This window comes from Pinus tabuliformis, chromosome 4_2 (assembly GCF_031772625.1).
Source record: "Pinus tabuliformis cultivar Carrire ecotype Pingquan chromosome 4_2, CPIR1, whole genome shotgun sequence".
NCBI classification, from domain to species: Eukaryota; Viridiplantae; Streptophyta; class Pinopsida; order Pinales; family Pinaceae; genus Pinus; species Pinus tabuliformis.
The window spans coordinates 592523925-592531040 of NC_142304.1; positions in this window are offsets into that span (position 1 = coordinate 592523925).

A 7116-nucleotide genomic window follows, 5' to 3' on the forward strand; every position below is an offset into this window, starting at 1 on the left:
TAGGTTCGTCCTCGCAGTGGCGCAACTGGCAGAGGAGGAGTCGGATGTATACTGAGACAGAGAGGTCATGCTTGCAAAGGGGGAGCTGATCACCATAGTGCCCAGTTCAGGCTCGGAGTCAACCGAGAGTCGCCACTCTAATGCTATGGCAACCATGTCCCTAGGTCGCTCCTCGAGCTGCATAGAGGCCTCAACCACCTTGCACTCCATTGCGACACAATTAAACAATCTCCATCTAAGCATGGAGACTTTGAGGGAACAACGTTATGATGACCAGAATGAACTAGTGGCCTACATCAATGACCTCCAACACATACATAATGAACTCCTGGATTCCATAGATGGCCTTCGACGACAACTCCGATGATCAAATGACCACCTTCGTGCATTGGAGATGCAAGTGGATCATATTAATTACCACACACATGATCAGGTAGTGTTCTTTGCAGCCTTGCCACCATTTTCCCCCAACCCATCCCCATAATGTGTAATTTTGGAAAATTATCTTCTTGTTCTACTTTTGGTTAAGAAATAACTCATGTCACGAGTTGTCTTGGCTTCTTCACAGGCTCAATATTGTCCAGAGTGGAACTCTTGTTAGCTCTCAAGCCTGTTATTTTTCCTAATGTGGCAGCAATGATGTACTCATATTATCTGTTGATGTATTTTGTTTTTGAAATTATGATAATATAATGCATCCTTTTTTACCGACAGAAAATGTTATATTTATTTTAATTAGTTAAAATGATCAATGTAAAGCAGTTCCATAGTAGTCATTGTTAGTAGAAAAATCCATTAATGGTGGAATTGAACGCTATGCAACGGTTATTTTCCATTTTGCCAGAAATTGGGCAACACACTTTCATATTGGATATAGTGTCAGATATCTAATGCTAAAATAACTCCAGTCAGATATTCGATGACAGGAGGGGTTATAGGAAACCTTCAGATAATCAACGAGATAAGATGATCTGTCGAATATTCAATCATTATATAACTCCCATCAAATATTCGATAGATGTCAGGATTTTAGAAAATAAAAATAAAAAATTCATTTAACTTCCGACACTTTTTTCTAATTTTATTCATTCCGTTGGACTCTGCCATCAGAATTTCCACCCAAATGTATTAGTGATTTGACCCAACATATCACCCTAGGGAGCCCTAATATTATTTGTAAAAAGGAAGGATGTAACATTGTAGTTGTGCATTGATTACTAGTAGTTGAATAAATCTATAGTGAATAACAAGTACCTACTATCTAGAATCGATGAGTTTTTTAATTAGATGAGATGATTTGTGGTGCTCTCTAAACTAGGTTTAAGATTTGGTTAGCATCAGGTCTAAATTAAGGATGAAGACATTGACAAGAAAATATTCTGAATGAGAGATGGACACTATGAGTCCGTGGTGGTGCCATTTGGGCTCACAAATACACCAACCACATTTATGTGCTTGATGGGAAATGTCCTCAACCTGTATTTGGAAACATTTGTATTAGTTTTTGTGGATGGAATCCTAGTTTACTCGAAAACCATATAAGATCATGAAGAGCATCTAAAATTAGTGTTGCAATTACTGAGGGAGAATACGTTGTATGCCAAACTCATCAAATTTGAATTCTTCAAAACATAAGTTTGATACATGAGGAACTTAATTTGAAAAGAAGGAATGGTTATAGATCTCAAAAAGATAAAGGCCATATAGAGTGGCCCACTCCCTGAAATGTCAGAGAGTTAAGATCCTTCATGGGATTGGTTGGATATTATCAGTGATTCATTTAGAATTTTTCAAAGAGCGAGAATCCAATCAAAGCCTTACAAAGGAAAGGATTCAAATTTTAATGGACATCAGAATGTGCAACTAGTTTTTAATTGCTTAAGAAATTACTCACATGTACAACTATTTTGAGAATAATAGATCTAAAAAAGGATTTTCTGATTTGTACAAATGCTTACAAGGAAGTACTAGGTGGAGTCCTAACGCAATAAGGACGTGTGATTTTTTATGAGTCAAGGAAATTTAATGAACATGAGAATAACTACATCACTCGTGACTTGGAGCTTGTAGCAATAGTGAATGCATTAAAAATGTGAAGGAACTTAGGATAAATTTTATGCTGATGTTATACCATGGAGGGTTGAGATACTTGTTTTTCCAATCCAAGCAAAATTCTAGACAAGATAGATGGTTGGATTTAATCAGGAAGTTCAACTTTGAGATAAAGTACTTTAAAGGCAAGGAAAACAAGTTAGTAGATGGACTTAGTCGAAGTTTTCAAGTGGCCCACTTGGAGGCCATGAGAACTCGTGAGATTGATGTGAAGGAAAGGATCAAAGAGGCAATGCTACATGATGATCATTACCAACATGTGAAGGAATGTTTGTAAAAGGAGCCAAAGGGGTAAATGAGAAAGAGCTACCAACTCACATATGATAGTATGTTGTTGTTCAAATACAAATGGTATGTACCTTGTGAAGTTGACTTAAGGAAACTAATCATGGATGAGTTTCTTAAAATGTCTTACTCAAGTCATTTTGGCTATGAGGAAAGCACACTAATCATAAAGAAATTGTATTATTAGCTAGGCTTGAAAAACGAAGTTGAATACATTGCTAGGTGGCTATAATGCCAAAAATTTAAAGTAGAATGTAGGCACCCAACAGAATTGGTATATCCAATCGCAATTCCTAAGTGGAAGTGGGAATTCATTACGAGATGACCAAAAAAAACCAAACAACATGATGGCATTATAGTGGTAGTGGAAAAGTTGAGTAAGAAACCTCACTTCATAGCTGTTCAATCCACCCATAACACAAAACAATTGATGTAACTCAGATATTCATTAAGAAATATTCATATTACATGGTGTACCTAAGAAAATAATCTCATATCAGGATGCAAAGTTCACTTTGAAATTTTGGAAGGAATTTTTTGTTGCTTTTGGAACCCATCTAGTTTTTAGTATCACATATCATCTTCAGACATATGGTAAACTAGAAAGAGTGAACATAATTTTATATAACATGTTGAGAATGTATGTCATGCATCAACCAAAGAAGTGCGAATAATTCCTACCATTAGTGGAGTTTGCATACAATAATGGGTATTATGAGTCATTGAAGATGAGTCCTTTTAAGGCATTTTATGGATGAAAATCTAACACTCCTACTAGCTGGGATGACCCAATGAACAAAGTGATTCCCAAACTTGACATGATAAAATAAATTGAGAAAAAAGTAATCAATATCAGGTAGAAACTAAAAGTAGTGGAGGACAGAAAAAAGAATTATGAAATCATCAAATAATGCACAAATAATTCCAAGTGAGAGAGCATGTATATATTTGTCTTAGACCAAGGAAGAGCTCATTGAATGTGGGGTCATGTGCTAAGTTGGCACCCAAATTTTGCAGACCATTTCATATTCGGGAAATATTAGGGCTAGAGGTTTATAGATTGGCCCTACCACCCACAATGAATGAACATGACCCTTTTCACATTTATTTTCTCAAGAATTATGTATATGACATTAATGATATTTTTGATTGGTTTTTGATATAGGCGGAACCTGAGGGAGAGTTCCAACCATAATTAGTGTGTATCCTGAACTTAACGTAGACAACACTCTGGAATCAAGTAATAGAGAAACTCAAGGTGCAATGGAAGCACTTTGGACTTGATGAAGCAACCTAGGAGATGAAAAAATAAATAAGGGTAATATACCCATTTTTGTTTAATGATAAAGAGAATGTGAGAGATATGATTATAAAGCTCAGTTTTGTTCTTTTTTATTTACTATTACAGAAACACCAAGGATATTGTTCCTTTATAAGGGTGGGTTTGTAACAATCCCACCTTTATACCCCCTTATCTATGTAGATGTGATCATAATTGTAAAGGTCAACATGGAAACCATGACTATATGATACATCCTATAAAGAATTCAAGTATTAAACTATTTTCTTGAAAATAAGAAAATCATGAAATGTTTTCCTGAAGAGAGGGACACAAAGATCCAAGTCGTAGGGATAGAAGAGAAGTGGGAGAGTAGTATGTGGTGGCATACCAAATCGAACCACCACCTAAAAGATGGAAAATAAGTGCTTATACATGGGAAAAGTTCCCAGGTTTCTTGAATTTGCAACATGAGGGAAGGAAAAGTTATACAATATCATAGGATATGAAAGAACTTAAGGAAAATAAAGAGGTGAGAAGGAAAAAGATAGAAAGGAAAAAAAGAGAGGAGGAAACAACATAGAAATAATGGTGGACATTGGACATGAGTGCAAGATAAATGTTGGAGTTGCAACTGAAGCCTATAATATCAAATTGGGGTGTTTTTCCCTTGTATTTATGTGTTGAGACTGTTGGACTCTATGCGTACAACTCTAAATGGCTAGTGGGAGGCTTAGAGGAGGATTGAACCGTGAGTGCTTTCTGAGTAAGATGATAAACCACCAAGTGATTGATGAAAATGTTGATAAACCACTTAGTTCTTGTTGAATGGATTGACACACCACTTGGGTGATATTTGTAAAGATGATAAACCATTCAACAAGGTAAATTGGGAAACTATGGTGCTTTCTATGAGGATGATAAACCACCTATATAGTGGGCTACAGGTTCCTATTGTGCTTGGTTTGAAAATATATTTGAGTGGATTCAAATTCCTGGAACTAAGCAATACCTCAATTAGGCCTTGAGTGAATTCCCTGAGCAAGCATTCCCTCATATTGGATCTAGCTTGGGGGTTGTTAGTTACAAGAAATATTGTAGTGTAGTTGTCGTATGGTTGGTTGGAGTGTTGAAGTGATACCTCCTTTAGTTTCCATCCATTTCAATTCATTCTCATAAGGTTGTGATAGCCTTACTTTGATGATGAATGCTATTATATTCATGCACATTCATGTGTGGATGTTTGAATGATGTTGATTACCCTTATTGTCTGTTATTTTTTATATTATGTTTTCAATGACTCGTACCACCTTGGAGTTGCTACTTTGCTTATGAGTTATCACTTATTTGTATTCTTGTAGGTGAATGCCTAAATGGCTATAATGGTAGGTTCATATCTTCTAAAAATGGCTGAAAACTATAAATTTCTACAATATTACCTTGTTACTAAAGCCTGGATGATAAATTTAAATTATTTATTCACAATTCACCATCTTGAGAAAATGCATGATAAAATCCTAAGGCTTGAGTTGCATGCTTGATTCACCTATTCAAGGCCAATTTTAGGCCTTGGGCATCTCTTTTAGGAGATTTGGAGTTCTAGGTAGATTCCTTGGAGTTAAGAAATTTTCATAAAATTTCTTGATTCTCCCTCTCTTCCCTCGCCTTAGTGTTCTATAGAAAATCTAGTGACTCTAGGAATTTGGGAAGAGAAAGAAAAGTTCATTTGTGTATGGGCCATATTTCGTCACTATTAGATTTCGTGAGTAAGTGTAATTCATGATTGGTGATCTGAGATGATTTGATACACCATCCCATTAAGCATCAATATTAATCTCAATATTGAGACATGTGCCATGGTGAGTGAGGCCACTCACACACCATGAAGGGGAAAACTAGGGCTTGTGAGTGAACATAGGTTGATTGATTATTTGAGCACTAAGAAGAGGGAAACTGTGACACAAATGAATAAATATATAAGTAATATAATTGATGATTTATAGATTTTGTGTACATTAATAGACATTTTTTCACAATCATCTTCTATTGCACATATTTCCATCGATAAATAAATTGTTAATCTCAATTTTCATGTCTTATATAGGAATTTGTGTCAAATTGATACATCAAAATCCTTTTTGCAATGAGGTCACTGTCATAAGGATAAGTTCATTTCATTATCATCATGTAGAGACATAGGTGTGCCAAGTCACTAATGTACATATGCATTACTGAATTAAAGACCACAATGCATGCATAAGATTGATTGTTTATGTCACTGCCATGATGACAGTGCATAGACTACTTACTCACTCTCTTGATGATCACTATAATATGTCAAGAACATCATCAACTTCCAACCCTAAGATTAGGGATATAGGTTTTCTCAGGGTCACTGTTCATATGTCCTTTAGAGCTTCCATCATTTCATATGAGTCATAGAAGAGACTTTTCAAGAGATCTATGTCATTTCAATGTTTGAATTAATATTCCAAGCCTCCTTAGGGTTTCAATTTAGGGTTGATGGTAACAAGATCTAAACAAACGTGTATATATATATATATATATATATATATATATATATATATATATATATATATATATATATATATATATATATAAATAATTTGATATTAAGGAAATACAAGGTTTCGATGTCATCAACCAAATCATAAATTAAATACTTCCATACTGTAAGTCGATGCCATGTAAAAAAAAAATCATATTGAGGTCATATGTATTTGGTATACCCTAAGATTAGGGATATAGGTTTTCTCAAGGTCACTGTTCATATGTCCTTTAGAGCTTCTATCATTTCATATGAGTCATAGAAGAGACTTTTCAAGGAGATCTATGTCATTTCAATGTTTGAATTAATATTCCAAGCCTCCTTAGGGTTTCAATTTAGGGTTGATGGTAACAAGATCTAAACAAACGTATATATATATATATATATATATATATATATATAGAAAGAAAGTGTGATATTGAGAAAATACAAGGTTTCGATGTCATCAACCAGATCGTAAATTAAAGACTTCCATACTGTAAGTCGATGGCATGTAAAAAAAAAAATATATTGAGGTCATATGTATTTGGTATATAAGCCATATTTATCAAAGAATACATACCATATTAACTATGTAAATAATCGATGCCAATAATGTATGAAAAAATCCATAACAAAGTTAAAACGAACTTTATATTGAGGTCATATGTATTTGGTATAGAAGCCATAATTCTCAAAAAAGACATACCATACAAACTATATAAATAATTGATGCCAAGTTTATGTACAAACTTCCATCACAAAGCCAAAACAAACTTTATATGAAAGAATAACTTCGGCAAAAATCACATGTAGTCAGACATTTGTCGACGCGTTTCAAACCAACTCTAGTGTGGTTCATCGTCAGAACAAGTTGAAGAAACAGATCGAG